Here is a 14800-nt window from a genome sequence, read left to right as displayed (position 1 = left end):
AACCACCGACTCACGAGAAGCTACTGGCAGGCTTTCCCACGTACCCACGCTAGCCGAGCCTTGGACTCGATCCCACGCAGACAGAGGTGAGATGGCAGTGATCCGGAACGGTCAGCGCTTTAGACCACTCGGCCACTCGGGGCCCGATATTTACTCTTGTATTAAAGTGATTCGTAGATTTACAAAATATTTATTTCTTTTAAATAAGATTGAAAAAAAGAAAATGTTTGTCTGAAGTGGGATTCGAACCCACGCCGGGAAGACCCGACTGCGACCTGAACGCAGCGCCTTAGACCGCTCGGCCATCCTGACATGTCCAGCACAAAGTTGTGCCTGCCGACACAATCTTACAGTATTTTTTACAGTGCCTTGAATCACTAAGCCATCCGGAGATGTCCGTTATGACATGCTATGGATAATTTGGCAGATAAACAAAATTGCTCCATTAATACATTCAGACTTGGTAGGTATGCACTGGTTCATACATGTAGTTGACACGTAATATTATTTTATGGTTATATTTACAATTGTATTAATGTGACTTGTATATTGCAAAAGAAATATTTATTTTTATTAAAGGAAATAGAAAATAAAAACTGTTTGTCAGAAGTGTGATTCGAACCCACGCCGGGAAGACCCGACTGCGACCTGAACGCAGCGCCTTAGACCGCTCGGCCATCCTGACATATGCATTGCAAAGATCCGAGTGCACATAGAGAGATTGAAGGGCGTATAGGTCAGCATACTGAATAGGACTCGTTGAGGCCTAGAATCATCGATTAATTGAATAAATAGTAAGATTTTGTAACAACAAAGATTTTGTAACAGCACAGGATAATCTCCTATCATCTATATTTTTATCTTTGTACTTGTATATTGTGCCTCTAATAATGATAACATTAACTACAAAGTTATTAATGTTTTCCTTGCAGAGAAGTCGATGTGGGAGGGATTCTACTGTAACTTGAATGCATCATCTTAGACCGCTTGTCCATCCTGATCTATCCATTAGTTTTCTGCACCTTATCTCTTAGAAATACAGTGGAAAGGATACATTAAATGATAGAGACAAATGCAAATGTTAAGTAATAGAAAACAATTGAAATATGAAGGAACAGTGAAAAACTCCAATGTAACAGGTAATCATTATTGAACAATGTTATAGGATGTATGCATACATCCATAAAGAGAGAGAGAGAGAGAGAGAGAGAGAGAGAGAGAGAGAGACGGTGTGGGGTGGGGGAAGGGTAGGTAGACGTATATAATTAGACAGGCAGTGGATAGATGGGCATCTTATTTGTGAATCGCGGGAATATAGCGCCAGCGGGTACTTATATAAAAATAACAATTTCTCATTAACGTACAAGAGATAAACTTCTCCTCTCGATAATACCTTGTGCTTATTATAACTGTTTGAGCATAAACAATAAAAAGGTAACCTTTTTGGGACTCGAATGAATGTGAGTGAAACACTCATGCAGGTTGTATCGCTTTCCCGTCTGTAGATATCCGTGAGATTTGTATGTGTGTGTGTGTGTGTGTGAGAGAGAGAGAGAGAGAGAGAGAGAGGATAACAAATTAATACATTTGAAGGGCCAGAAAAGCATATTTAACTAAAACAGCTGTTATATGCCAGCATACATGAACGCTGTAAGATTGATGTTTTCTATTTTAGAGTCATAAGAGATACTGCTCTATGACAAAAGAACAGTTTGTCAGAAGTGGGATTCGAACCCACGCCGGGAGGACCCGACTGCGACCTGAACGCATCGCCTTAGACCGCTCGGCCATCCTGACCTACGGATTACAAAGTTCCGAGCGCACATAGAGAGATTAAAGGGCGGATAGGTCAGCATACTGAATAGGACTCGTTGAGGCCTCGAATCATCGACTAATTGAATAAATAGTAATATTTTGTAACAAGAAAGATTTTGTAACAGCACAGGATAATCTCCCATCATCTATCGTGTTATCTTTGTACTTGTATATTGTGCCTGTAATAATGATAACATTAACTACAAAGTTATTAATTTTTCCCTTGCAGAGAAGTCGATGAGGGTGGGATTCTACTGCAACTTGAATGCAGCATCTTAGACCGCTTGTCCATCCTGATCTATCCATTAGTTTTCTGCACCTTATCTCTTAAAAATACAGTGGAAAGGAAACATTAAATGATAGAGACAAATGCAAATGTTAAGTAATAGAGAACAATTGAAATATTAAGGAACGGGAGAACATGAATGCAATAGGTACCCTTGACAGAACACTGTTGTGACGTTGTTTGAAAACCAGTCGTAATTGACATTGGGGCCAAGTCAGAAGTCAGTGGTTGAAGTATAGGAACAAAATTATTTTACCAAATTGGTATGTTAGGTTTTGAAAGTGAATCAAAAGTGGTTTCAGTACGCAGTGAAAAGGAAATGGAAGGATATAAAAACAGGGATACATTGTGGATTGCTGGATAGTCTTTTCAGACATCAGAGTTTCAGCCCCCCCCCCGCCCAACGTTAGAGTCATTATTATTATATTCGTCTGAAATTTAGTGTTGCTTGAAAAGCTATCTTTAGCAAATGATATACTTGCAACCGAATTCAAACATTTAATTTTTAGCATATGCATACCCATTTCTATTCAAGAAAGAGCCCAAATTTTACTGTCGTTTTTCTAGAAGTAGAAAAACGACCCATCTGTTATGTGAACCTGTATCAACATAATCTTAAACGAGGCTGGAACTACTTTTTTCCCCCGAGGTTTCCTAGCTTCAATAGAATCACGTCTAAAGTGGGCAAAGCGTGTACAACTATGTCGTAGCCTCACTTGACATGTAAATGGAACTGAATAACATTCTCTGTAACCCATCTGAATACTGATTTGAATCTAATTTGTCCAATTCCGCTGTAAATAGCTGTCAAAAATAACGCCATGTTCTTACCAGAGCCAATGAAAATGTTCCATTTGAAACAGTTCAACGGCTATCGGACTCGTGACAATTTTGTGATGCTATATCTGATAAATGCAAAAATTCTGTAAATCAAACGTATGGGTCTGCTGAAAGTATGCTTAAAAGATTTGTGTTCTGGATAGTAATAATTATAAGAATGAGACTGTTTGTTGTATGTGTTGCATTCAGAAACTTATATTCATGCGCATGTCACCAGATGAAAATGTAATACAATTTATGATTTAAGACGAAGTTCATTTCTTAAAGGCTAAGCAATTTCTTTTGTTGTTCGTTTCGAATATAGGGAATTTAGGAAAATGGTCGAAGACTAACATGCATGCAACACAAATATAATGAAAATATATTTAAATGTTTCTTTCTCGCAACAGGTTTTAGAAATGTTGAAGAAAAATTATGATAAATATAGTAATTCGATTGTGATTACTAGATCACATTTTGTTGTCGGGTGTTGACGTCTCGTCAAGATCCATATGATCAAAAGGTATATACAGTCAAAGAATTTCCAAAACAGCTTAATCCGTCTATATCAAGATATTTATTGCAAGACACACAATAGCACTCAGTCCGTCCAGATCAAACTATTTACTGCTAGACACCCCTTTTATAGCTGTATATAGTTCATCACCAGTTATTGTACCATACACATATATTTATCATTATCAGATACGTAAGAAATCACAAAATTTCAAATCGAACCTTTCCGATTTTCATTATTAGTGACCAATGAATACATTTCAACATAAAACTGATCCATACACCGTATTATTTGATCTGTATTTTAAATAATGACAGCATCATCAGGAATCAGGCAAATGATCTCATTTTTTTTAATTATAAGAAGTAGGAATAAGAAAGATTTATGTGTTTGAATTGCCCGTCTGGCTTTCGGTCGTAATATAAGCACACCAAGAAAGTTTTCTTTCATAGCGTCTGAATTGTATATCTTTTAGTTCTTCACATTTATTGATATCATTGATCTATTTTTGGTAACATACTCAGCATTTGATCCAGAATCAAACATAAAATTTGTTCTCTGTGCTACGTTTCACTGTCGGACTCCAGTCCAACATACTTATTCGACCTTACCCATGTGTAGACACCAGCAAGATACTTACGCTTCTCTTCTGACAATCGTATACCCATTATTCCCACTAACGAAACAAAGTCATATGGAGAGCGTTCTTTTGCATACCAGGTCCCAACAATTTGGAATGAATTGCCCACTGAACGTAGAAACAAAGACACAGTGATCACATTCAAGAGGGTTCTCAAAACTCACTTATCTCGACTGCAAGAAGAAACTAAAAGACTGAATAATGTTTCCTACCTTAAATATTCTCAGCATGTTTTTTTATGATTTCTAATTTCATGGTGTTTGTTTTTATAAGCATAGAAGTATATGTTTTTTTATATTATAGGTGTTGTCAAAAGTTGTAAAGCTCTCAGAGCTTCTAAAGATTAGGCGCTATACAAAGTCCTCATTATTATTATTATTATTATTATTATTATTATTATTATTTAACTAACTACATTTGCATTTTACGGTTTGTCAGAAGTGGTATTCGAAATGAAGCCAGGAAAATGTGACTGCGACTACTCGGCCATCCTGACATGACCATCATAATTGTCTGTGCGTTATCTCTCTTCGAGGTACAGAGAAAGGCAAACCTGATCTGACAGAGACAAAGTGAACGATTGTGTGATCGAGACAAATGGAAATATTAAGTTGTAGTGACAAACAACTATGTAACAGATACGCGTGGATGATCACTTTTATGGATGTATACATCCAGGAGAGAGAGAGAGAGAGAGAGAGAGAGAGAGAGAGAGAGAGAGAGAGAGACGGTGCGTGTGGCGGGGGGGAAGGGTAGGTAGACGTATATAGTTAGACAGGCAGTGGATAGATGGGCATCTTGTTTGTGAATCGCGGGAATATAGCGCCAGCGGGTACTTATATAAAAATGACAATTTCTCATTAACATAACAAGAGATAAACTTCTCCTCTCGATAATACCTTGTGCTTATTATAAATGTTTGAGCATAAACAATAAAAAGGTCACCTTTATGGGACTCGAATGAATGTGAGTGAAACACTCATGCAGGTTGTATCGCTTTCCCGTCTGTAGATATCCGTGAGATTTGTATGTGTGTGTGTGTGTCTATGTGTGTGTGTGTGTGTGTGTGTGTGTGTGTGTGTGTGTGTGTGTATGTGTGTGTGAGAGAGAGAGAGAGAGAGAGAGAGAGGATAACAAATTAATACATCTGAAGCGCCAGAAAAGCATATTTAACTAAAACAGCTGTTATATGCCAGCATACATGAACGCTGTAAGATTGATGTTTTCTATTTTAGAGTCATAAGAGATACTGCTCTATGACAAAAGAACAGTTTGTCAGAAGTGGGATTCGAACCCACGCCGGGAAGACCCGACTGCGATCTGAACGCAGCGCCTTAGACCGCTCGGCCATCCTGATATATCCAGGACAACGTAGTGCCTGCCGATACAATCTTACGGTATTCATGTAGTGCCTTAAATCGCTAAGTCATCAGGATATTTCCGTTATGAGATGTTGTGCTTAATTTCCTAGATCAACAAATGGACCCATTAATAGTCAGACCTGGTAGGTATGTACAGGTTCATACAGGCAGTTGATACGTAAGATTGTTTTATGGTTATATTTACAATTGTATTAAAGTGACTTGTATATTTCAAAAAATAGTTATTTCTGTTAAATAAGATAGAAAATAAAAACTGTTTGTCAGAAGTGGGATTCGAACCCACGCCGGGAAGACCCGACTGCGACCTGAACGCAGCGCCTTAGACCGCTCGGCCATCCTGACATATGGTTTACAAAGTGCCGAGTGCACATAGAGAGATTGAAGGGCGTATAGGTCAGCATACTGAATAGGACTCGTTGAGGCCTAGAATCATCGACTAATTGAATAAATAGTAAGATTTTGTAACAACAAAGATTTTGTAACAGCACAGGATAATCTCCTATCATCAATCGTTTTATCTTTGTACTTGTATATTCTGCCTGTAATAATGATAACATTAACTACAAAGTTATCAGTTTTTTCGTTGCAGAGAAGTCGATGAGGGTGAGATTCTAATACAACTTGAATGCAGCACCTTAGACCGCTTGTCCATCCTGATATATCCATTAGTTTTTTGCACCTTATCTCTTAGAAATACAGTGGAAAGGAAACATTAAATGATAGAGACAAATGCAAATGTTAAGTAATAGAGAACAATTGAAATATTAAGGAACAGGAAGAAACATCAATGTAATAGGTACGCGTGACTGAACACTGTTGAGACGTGCTTGAAAACCAGTCGTGATTGATATTGGGGCCAAGTCAGAAGTCAGTGGTTGAAGTATAGGAACAAAATTATTTTACCAAATTGGTATGTTAGGTTTTGCAAGTGAATCAGAAGTGGTTTCAGTACGCAGTGAAAAGGAAATAGAAGGATATAAAAAAAGGGATAAAGTGTGGATTACTGAATAGTTTTTTCGGACAGCAGAGTTTCAGCCCCCCTCCCCAACGTTAGAGTCGTTATTATTATATTCGTCTGAGATTTAGTGTTGCTTGAAAAGCTATCTTAAGCAAATGATATACTTGCTACCAAATTCAAACATTTAATTTTTTGCATATGAGTATCCATGTTTATTCAAGAAATAGCCCAAATTTTACTGTCGCTTTTCCAGAAGTAGAAAAACGACCCATCTGTTATGTGAACCTGTATCAACATAATCTTAAAGGAGGCTGGAACTACTTTTTCCCCCGAGGTTTCCTAGTTCCAATAGAGGCACGTCTAAAGTGGGCATAGCGTGTACAACTATGTCGTAGCCTCACTTGACATGTAAATGGAAGTGACTAACATTCTCTGTAACCCATCTGAATACTAATTTGAATCTAATTTGTCCAATCCCGCTGTAAATAGCTGTCAAAAATAACGCCAAGTTCTCAGCAGAGCCACTGAAAATGTTCCATTTGAAACAGTTCAACGGCTATCGGACTCGTGACAATTTTGTGATGCTATATCTGATAAATGCAAAAATTCTGTAAATCAAACGTATGGGTCTGCTGGAAGTATGCTTAAAAGATTTGTGTTTTGGATAGTAATAATTATAAGAATGAGACTGTTTGTTGCATGTCACCAGATGAAAATGTAATACAATTTATGATTTAAGACGAAGTTCATTTCTAAAAAGCTAAGCAATTTCTTTTGTTGTTCGTTTCGAATATAGGGAATTTAGGAAAATGGTCGAAGACTAACATGCATGCAACACAAATATAATGAAAATATATTTAAATGTTTCTTTCTCGCAACAGGTTTTAGAAATGTTGAAGAAAAATTATGATAAATATAGTAATTCGATTGTGATTACTAGATCACATTTTGTTGTCGGGTGTTGACGTCTCGTCAAGATCCATATGATCAAAAGGTATATACAATCAAAGAATTTCCAAAACAGCTTAATCCGTCTATATCAAGATATGTATTGCAAGACACACAATAGCACTCAGTCCGTCCAGATCAAACTATTTACTGCTAGACACCCCTTTTATAGCTGTATATAGTTCATGACCAGTTATTGTACCATCACACATATATTTATCATTATCAGATACGTAAGAAATCACAAAATTTCAAATCGAACCTTTCCTATTTTCATTATTAGTGACCAATGAATACATTTCAACATAAAACTGATCCATACACCGTATTATTTGATCTGTATTTTAAATAATGACAGCATCATCAGGAATCAGGCAAATGATCTCATTTTTTTATTATAAGAAGTAGGAATAAGAGAGATTTATGTGTTTGAATTGCCCGTCTGGCTTTCGGTCGTAATATAAGCACACCAAGAAAGTTTTCTTTCATAGCGTCTGAATGGTATATCTTTTAGTTCTTCATATTTATTAATATCATAGATCTATTTTTGGTAACATACTCAGCATTTGATCCAGAATCAAACATAAAATTTGTTCTCTGTGCTACGTTTCACTGTCGGACTCCAGTCCAACATACTTATTCGACCTCACCCATGTGTAGACACCAGCAAGATACTTACGCTTCTCTTCTGACAATCGTATACCCATTATTCCCACTAACGAAACAAAGTCATATGGAGAGCGTTCTTTTGCATACCAGGTCCCAACAATCTGGAATGAATTGCCCACTGAACGTAGAAACAAAGACACAGTGATCACATTCAAGAGGGTTCTCAAAACTCACTTATTTCGACTGCAAGAAGAAACTAAAAGACTGAATAATGTTTCCTACCTTAAATATTCTCAGCATGTTTTTTTTATGATTTCTAATTTCATGGTGTTTGTTTTTATAAGCATAGCAGTATATGTTTTTTTTATATTATAGGTGTTGTCAAAAGTTGTAAAGCTCTCAGAGCTTCAAAGATTAGGCGCTACAGAAAGTCCTCATTATTATTATTATTATGATTATTATTATTATTATTATTATAATTATTATTATTATTTAACTAACTACATTTGCATTTTACGGTTTGTCAGAAGTGGTATTCGAAGCGAAGCCAGGAAAATGTGACTGCGACTACTCGGCCATCCTGACATGACCATCATAATTGTCTGTGCGTTATCTCTCTTCGAAGTACAGAGAAAGGCAAACCTGATCTGACAGAGACAAAGTGAACGATTGTGTGATCGAGACAAATGGAAATATTAAGTTGTAGTGACAAACAACTATGTAATAGATACGCGTGCATGATCACTTTTATGGATGTATACATCCAGGAGAGAGAGAGAGAGAGAGAGAGAGAGACGGTGCGTGTGGGGGGGGGGGGGAAGGGTAGGTAGACGTATATAGTTAGACAGGCAGTGGATAGATGGGCATCTTGTTTGTGAATCGCGGGAATATAGCGCCAGCGGGTACTTATATAAAAATGACAATTTCTCATTAACATAACAAGAGATAAACTTCTCCTCTCGATAATACCTTGTGCTTATTATAAATGTTTGAGCATAAACAATAAAAAGGTCACCTTTATGGGACTCGAATGAATGTGAGTGAAACACTCATGCAGGTTGTATCGCTTTCCCGTCTGTAGATATCCGTGAGATTTGTATGTGTGTGTGTGTGTCTATGTGTGTGTGTGTGTGAGAGAGAGAGAGAGAGAGAGAGAGAGAGAGGATAACAAATTAATACATTTGAAGCGCCAGAAAAGCATATTTAACTAAAACAGCTGTTATATGCCAGCATACATGAACGCTGTAAGATTGATGTTTTCTATTTTAGAGTCATAAGAGATACTGCTCTATGACAAAAGAACAGTTTGTCAGAAGTGGGATTCGAACCCACGCCGGGAAGACCCGACTGCGAGCTGAACGCAGCGCCTTAGACCGCTCGGCCATCCTGATATATCCAGGTCAAGGTAGTGCCTGCCGATACAATCTTACGGTATTCATGCAGTGCCTTAAATCGCTAAGTCATCCGAATATGTCCGTTATGAGATGCTGTGCTTAATTTCCTAGATCAACAAATGGACCCATTAATAGTCAGACCTGGTAGGTATGTACAGGTTCATACAGGCAGTTGATACGTAATATTGTTTTATGGTTATATTTACAATTGTATTAAAGTGACTTGTATATTTCAAAAAATAGTTATTTCTGTTAAATAAGATAGAAAATAAAAACTGTTTGTCAGAAGTGGGATTCGAACCCACGCCGGGAAGACCCGACTGCGACCTGAACGCAGCGCCTTAGACCGCTCGGCCATCCTGACATATGCAGCACAAGGTAGTACCTGACGACACAATCTTAAGTATTCATGCACTACCTTAAATCGCTAAGCCATCCTGATATTTCCGTTATGAGATGCTATGGTTAGTTTTCTAGCTAATCAAATGAACGCATTAATATATTCAGATTTGGTAGGTATGCACTGGTTCATACAGGTGGTTGATACGTAATATTATTCATGGTTATATTTACTCTTGTTGTTATTGTAGGGTTTAACGCCATTTTTCAGCACAAGATAGGCTATACGTGGCGGCCCGTATAACTGGTGGAGGAAGAACCCTGGAAAACCCATGGAAGAACCACCGACTCACGAGAAGCTACTGGCAGGCTTTCCCACGTACCCACGCTAGCCGAGCCTTGGACTCGAACCCACGCAGACAGAGGTGAGATGGCAGTGATCCGGAACGGTCAGCGCTTTAGACCACTCGGCCACTCGGGGCCCGATATTTACTCTTGTATTAAAGTGATTCGTAGATTTACAAAATATTTATTTCTTTTAAATAAGATTGAAAAAAAGAAAATGTTTGTCTGAAGTGGGATTCGAACCCACGCCGGGAAGACCCGACTGCGACCTGAACGCAGCGCCTTAGACCGCTCGGCCATCCTGACATGTCCAGCACAAAGTTGTGCCTGCCGACACAATCTTACAGTATTTTTTACAGTGCCTTGAATCACTAAGCCATCCGGAGATGTCCGTTATGACATGCTATGGATAATTTGGCAGATAAACAAAATTGCTCCATTAATACATTCAGACTTGGTAGGTATGCACTGGTTCATACATGTAGTTGACACGTAATATTATTTTATGGTTATATTTACAATTGTATTAATGTGACTTGTATATTGCAAAAAAAATATTTTTTTTTATTAAAGGAAATAGAAAATAAAAACTGTTTGTCAGAAGTGGGATTCGAACCCACGCCGGGAAGACTCGACTGCGACCTGAACGCAGCGCCTTATTTTTTTTTTCTTTCTTTATTTAAAAAAACACTTTGTACAGTATATAAGTTAAAAGTATACAGTCAGTATGTACATAGTAGTTTGTAATGCTATATTAGAAAATAATGGTTCTACAATAGTATTTTGTAATGCTATATTACAAAACAATGATTCTACAATAGTATTTTGTTAAGCTATATTACAGAACAATGATTCTAAAATTTTATTTTGTAATGCTATAGTACAAAACAATGATTCTACAATGTAATAAACACTTTATCCTCTTCTATTCTCATTAAAGGATTATCTTTTACAAAATACTTCGTAATCAAAGTCTGATTTTTGTCTTTGTAATGTTGATACGCATATAATATATATTTTCTTGTCAAATATTGGAACAATCTTTCGATGTCTATTTGTTTCCCTAATAACGACATAATGTTTCTTCTTTTGTAAATGCACAATCGAGCAATGCTCATAATGTAGTTCAAAAAATAACTATTTACTGATTTTGTTTCTTTGTTATATCCTATCATGAGCATTTGTTGAAAAGAAGTGCTATTGAGAACACCAACTCTACAATTTTTAAAAAGAATCTCAACTATATATACAATATAATTCTTAAAAGAGCTTAATTCAGGACATTTCAAAAACATGTGAAATAAATCCTCTGTTTCCAACTGGCACACTGGACATAAGTCATTATCAATTTTGCCATAGTATTTTAGTCTCTCTTTTGTAAATATTCGATTGTGCATTATTCTGTAATCCAAATCTATACAATCTGGGGTCTTGAAAGGTAGGTGTATCAATTTCCAGTATTTATGCTTTTCCAAACTAAATATCTTACTCCAAAAGGAAACAGAAGCTGGTTCTTGAAAAATCAACGTACATAAAAGCTTGTAAAATAGTTGTGTTGTACATAAACAGAGGTCATATAATTTTGTATCAACTCTGAGAAACATATTATTTCTCCCATTGGTTACAGTGGGTTTTGACTCTGTTGCAACAATATTTCTCCAGCCTAATGGTATACTTTCTATTATGCAATTATAGTTTTTTTTTATCTTATCTGTTTTGATCTCAGAATTTGATTTGCATATCATTTCTTGAATAGCTCTATAAGGTAGTATTCCAGGTACAAATTCATATGTAATATCCTGAACACGAACAATTCCTGCTTCTATAAATTCTGCGAAAAACAACGTTTTACCAGCACATGTAATATTAGGATTTAAAAAGAGAGGTTGTTCAAAAACATTCCTCACATCAATATTTGTATCGATATTATTTCTAAGTTTTTCCCATGCATGAAACATTTCTCTGTAAAATATAGGTAGGGTATTCAATTGTTGCTTATTTAAAGACATGAGAAACAACTCTTTGGTCAACCTCATGTTCAGGACAGTAGATAAAATGTGATCAAAGGTATTTTTCCACATAGCATGGCAATTCACATCAAAGTATCTTTTTAAAAATTTTAGTCTGAATGCATACATTTTCATCTTTATATCAGTTAACTGTAGTCCGCCATTTCGCTTATCACCAATTATTGTATAATAGTGAACCAAATGGGACTTTCCTGACCAGATAAATCTGAGAAATAATTGCTTCAATTCATCAGCAATCATATCAGGAAGAGGCTGAACTGACACTATGTACAATACTCTAGAAACTAATAAGTTATTAACAACTGTTACTTTTCCTTGTATTGTCAAATATCTCTGTGACCACAGTTGCAATAAGTTTTTAATTTTAGACAATCTATCATTCCAGTTCAGTTGCTCACATAACTTTGCACATTTTCCAACATAAGCTCCCAAAATTAAGATGACTTGATCACACATTTGAATTTGTAATTGTTTGCAATAATCATCAGTAAGTTTACCAGATCCAATACACAGAAGTTCTGTCTTTTCCTTGTTCACCTTTGCACCAGATCCTTTACAATACAAGTCAAGTACATTAAAAGATTGATTAATGGATTGTGTGTCCGCTAATGTCAAGGTTGTATCATCTGCATGTTGAAAAACTTTACTTGTATTACTAGACAGTGGGAGTGGAATACCTTTGATAGTGGGATTTGCTTTGATAGCGAGTCCTAAGGGTTCTGCTGCTAATACATATAACATTGCTGATATAGGACAACCTTGTCTGACTGAATTTTTTATTAAAAAGGGTTTCGTTAGATGACCATTGCATTTAACACTACTTTTAATTTCATTATAAAATATCTTTATCCACTGAATAAAATTGTCACCAAAACCGAACTTTCGTAAAACAGAAATCAGATATGAGTGGCAAACTCTGTCAAACGCTTTTTCTTGATCAATTTTTAAGATATATCCCTCAAGATTGTCTCTCTCAACCATATCTATAATATCTCTTACAGTGACTATAGTATCAGCAATATCTCTCCCAACTATACAACATGTCTGAGTTTGAGAAATAATTTTGGGTAATACCATTTTTAAACGTGTAGACAAAATCCTTGCCAAAATTTTATAATCTACATTAAGTAAACTGATAGGACGCCAATTTTGCAATCTTCTATTATCCCCCTTATTTTTATAAATAAGTGATATAACCCCAAATCTCATTGATCTCGACATAATATTGTCATTCTTAACACTCTGAAAGATGTGCAACAGAATATCATATATACAATCATAAAATTTACAATACCACTCTACTGTCAATCCGTCCGGGCCGGGGCTTTTATTTTTAGCCATCCCTTTTATAGCTGTATGTATTTCATCAACTGTTATTATGGCATCACACATATCTTTATCCTCATCAGATACAGAACAGTTTACAAAATTTAAAAGTGAATCAGTACAATTATCATCAACAGTTACCGAAGAATATAAATGACTATAAAACTGATGTATTTCATCTAAGATCCCGCTTGTATTTGAAATAATTACACCATCATCATCAATCAATTCATTGATTACATTTTTGTTGTGTCGATATTTCTCAAGATTTAGAAAGTATTTAGTATTTCTATCGCTTTCAATTGCCCATTTCGCCTTAGATCTCAATATAGCACCCCGACAAAAATCAGTTTCATAGTCACTTAGCTGATGTTTTAGTTCTTCATATTTGTTAATGTCATATGATTCTTTATTTGCGACTTTTTCTGAAAATGATTTTAATTTATTTTGCAATGTAAAGTATTCTTGTAATCTTTCCTTATTTCTTCTTGTACAGTATACTTGGGAAAATTTTTTAATTTTGTATTTTACATTATCCCACCAAATGAGTGGTTCACTGAAATACATTTCGTCAGTTTTTCCCTCGGTAAGAATTGATTTCACTCTTTGTACATATTTTTCCTCAAAAAGAACATTGTTATTTAGTATCCATAATCCGGGCCCTGTTTCCACTTTGCAGGTATTTAGTTTAAGGTATACAAAAGAATGATCACTAAAGGATGTATCTGCATAATAAATATTTTGCACATTGGAATGCAATTTTGAGGAAATAAAAAAATAATCTATTCTACTCTGCTTCATTTCGCCTAGTACAACTTGTTTTCTGGAGAAACTACGAGTACTAGGATTTCGTGATCTCCATAAATCGGTAATATTCCTATCATGAATAATTTTATAAAGTTCACGCACTGCTACATCATCAATATGTAAGGCTTTGTTATGTCGATCAATACCTGCTAAAGTTGTATTAAAATCACCAGCCAGGATAGTGCTATCACTAGTACTGTTATGTAAATATGTATTTAGCTTCATGAAAAAGTTAAACCTTTCCTTCACAACATTTGGAGCATAAATATTGATTAAATCAATCACTTTATCATCAATAGCTATTTTAAGATGTAAAATCCTACCCTTTTCAATCATTTCTTGTGTCACCTGATTTCTCAATTCTCTCACTACTAAAACAGCAACACCTGCCCTCTTATTGTCTGCATTACTATAAAATATGTCACCATTCCAAATCTCATTTTCTCTAATACTTTCAACAAACTCATCATCCCAAAAGGTTTCTTGCAATAATAAAATATGGCCTCTTTTCTCTTTAAATATTTCTAAAACAGACTTTAGTTTATTCAAATTACGCAAGCCATTTACATTTAGAGATACAATATT

The 14800-nt window shown here is 35.7% G+C and overlaps 8 non-coding genes across 8 annotated transcripts; all 8 read right to left on the bottom strand.

Moving 5' to 3' along the window:
* Positions 1–228: 228 nt before the first annotated feature.
* Trnal-cag (transfer RNA leucine (anticodon CAG)) lies at positions 229–312 on the bottom strand. The gene has a single exon. It is a non-coding gene; the product is annotated as a tRNA-Leu (tRNA).
* A 289-nt stretch (positions 313–601) lies between these two features.
* On the bottom strand, positions 602–685 carry Trnal-cag (transfer RNA leucine (anticodon CAG)). Its single transcript has one exon. It is a non-coding gene; the product is annotated as a tRNA-Leu (tRNA).
* A 1028-nt stretch (positions 686–1713) lies between these two features.
* On the bottom strand, positions 1714–1797 carry Trnal-cag (transfer RNA leucine (anticodon CAG)). Its single transcript has one exon. It is a non-coding gene; the product is annotated as a tRNA-Leu (tRNA).
* Positions 1798–5350: 3553 nt separating this feature from the next.
* On the bottom strand, positions 5351–5434 carry Trnal-cag (transfer RNA leucine (anticodon CAG)). Its single transcript has one exon. It is a non-coding gene; the product is annotated as a tRNA-Leu (tRNA).
* Positions 5435–5717: 283 nt separating this feature from the next.
* On the bottom strand, positions 5718–5801 carry Trnal-cag (transfer RNA leucine (anticodon CAG)). The gene has a single exon. It is a non-coding gene; the product is annotated as a tRNA-Leu (tRNA).
* Positions 5802–9281: 3480 nt separating this feature from the next.
* Positions 9282–9365, bottom strand: Trnal-cag (transfer RNA leucine (anticodon CAG)). Its single transcript has one exon. It is a non-coding gene; the product is annotated as a tRNA-Leu (tRNA).
* A 283-nt stretch (positions 9366–9648) lies between these two features.
* On the bottom strand, positions 9649–9732 carry Trnal-cag (transfer RNA leucine (anticodon CAG)). The gene has a single exon. It is a non-coding gene; the product is annotated as a tRNA-Leu (tRNA).
* A 542-nt stretch (positions 9733–10274) lies between these two features.
* Positions 10275–10358, bottom strand: Trnal-cag (transfer RNA leucine (anticodon CAG)). The gene has a single exon. It is a non-coding gene; the product is annotated as a tRNA-Leu (tRNA).
* Positions 10359–14800: the final 4442 nt, after the last annotated feature.

The sequence above is a fragment of the Sinohyriopsis cumingii genome, chromosome 17 (genome assembly GCF_028554795.1).
Source record: "Sinohyriopsis cumingii isolate HCF-2022 chromosome 17, ASM2855479v2, whole genome shotgun sequence".
Taxonomy (NCBI): Eukaryota; Metazoa; Mollusca; class Bivalvia; order Unionida; family Unionidae; genus Sinohyriopsis; species Sinohyriopsis cumingii.
The sequence above is the reverse complement of the archived record's forward strand: the minus strand, read 5'-3'. Positions and strand labels throughout refer to the sequence as shown.